The sequence below is a fragment of the Geospiza fortis genome, unplaced genomic scaffold (genome assembly GCF_000277835.1).
Source record: "Geospiza fortis unplaced genomic scaffold, GeoFor_1.0 scaffold1605, whole genome shotgun sequence".
Taxonomy (NCBI): Eukaryota; Metazoa; Chordata; class Aves; order Passeriformes; family Thraupidae; genus Geospiza; species Geospiza fortis.
In genome coordinates this window covers 27314-28984 of record NW_005054869.1, presented here as the reverse complement: position 1 = coordinate 28984, position 1671 = coordinate 27314, and the positions used below count along the sequence as shown (strand labels likewise).

General features: G+C 46.0%; 1 protein-coding gene across 1 annotated transcript in view; it reads right to left on the bottom strand.

Moving 5' to 3' along the window:
- XPO7 (exportin 7) overlaps positions 1-1671 on the bottom strand; it is a 45494-nt gene that overhangs the window by 22207 nt on the left and 21616 nt on the right. The gene's annotated exons all lie outside the window — the stretch shown is intronic.

Here is a 1671-nt window from a genome sequence, read left to right as displayed (position 1 = left end):
TGGAAGGGAAAGTGGGGGATAAGAGGGGGAAAAGGGGGGAAGAAATGGGGGAAAAGTCAGAGAAAAGGGGGGAAAGAAGGGGGAAAGAAGGGGAAAACGGAAAAAGGAGGTAAGAAAAGGAAAACGGGGGAGAAAGTGGGAGAAAAGGGGAGGAAAGGGGAGAAGAAAAGGGGCGAAGAAAAGAAATGGGGGAAGAAATGGGGGGGAAAGTGGGAGAAAAAGTGGGAAAAGGGGGGAAAGCAGGTGGACAATGGAAAAAGGGGGGAAAGAAAGGGAAAATGGGGAGAAAGTGGGGAATAACAGGGAGAAAAGGGGGGGGGGGAAGGAAGGGGGAAAAGGGGGGACAAAAATTCAATTTTCCCCCCTCCTTCCCCCTCATTCTCTGTTACACCCCAAATTCCCACTTGATTTTAATCCCAAAAACCCAGGTCATAACATCATAAAATCCAAATTTTCCAAGCCCAACATTCCCAGTATTTCCAAGTCAAATACTCTCAATAATTCCCAGTATTTCCATGCCAAACATTCCCTAATTAAGAATTAATTAACAATTCCTTTTTCCACCCTCATTCCCTGTCACAACCCCAATTCCCACTGGGAATCAGCAGCGGCACCCAGGGCCCTCCATCCCCTTCCCAACTGAATTCCCACTGGAATCAGAGCTGGGAAAAGGGGAATGACACTCTCCCAGCTTTCTGGGAATGGGATTTTGCTGGAATATCCTGGGTGGATTTAATGGAATATCCTGGGTTGGTTTCGTTGGGATATCCTGGATGGATTTTGCTGGAATATCCCAGGTGGATTTTTCTGGGATATCCTGGGGGGATTTTGTTGGGATATCCCAGGTGGATTTAATGGAATATCCCAAATGGATTTTGCTGGAATTCTCAGGTGGATTTTTCTGGGATATCCTGGGTGGATTCTGCTGGAATATCCCAGGTGGGTTCAGCTGGAATATCCCAGCTGGATTTTTCTAGACTATCCCAGGTGGATTTTTCTGGAATTCCCATGTGGATTTTGCTGGAATATCCTGGGTGGGTTTAATGGAATATCCTGGGTGGATTTTGCTGGAATTCCCTGGGGGATTTTGCTGGAATTTTCAGGTGGATTTTGCTGGAATTCCTGGATGGATTTTCCTAGAATTCCCGGGTGGATTATTCTGGAATATCCTGCGTGGGTTCTGCTGGAATACTCCGGGTAGATTTTCCTGGAATATCTCAGGTGGATTTTGCTAGAATATCCCAGCTGGATTTAATGGAATATCCCAGGTGGATTTTTCTGGGAGATCCTGGGTGGGATTTTTCTGGAATACCTGGAATATCCCAGGTGGATTCTTCTGGAATTCCCAGGTGCATTTTGCTAGGATATCCTGGGTGGGTTTTTCTGGGATATCCTTGGTGGATTTAATGGAATACCTCAGGTAGGTTTAATGGAATATCCCAGGTGGATTTTGCTGGAATATCCCAGGTGGGTTTTTCTGGGATATCCTGGTGGATTTTTCTGGAATTCTCAGGTGGATTTTTCTGGGATATCCTGGGTGGATTTGGCTGGAATATCCCCGGTGGATTCTGCTGGAATATCCTGGGTGGATTTAATGGAATACTCCAGGTGGGTTTAATGGAATATCTGGGTGGATTTTGCTGGAATTCCCCAGTGGATTTTGCTGGAATA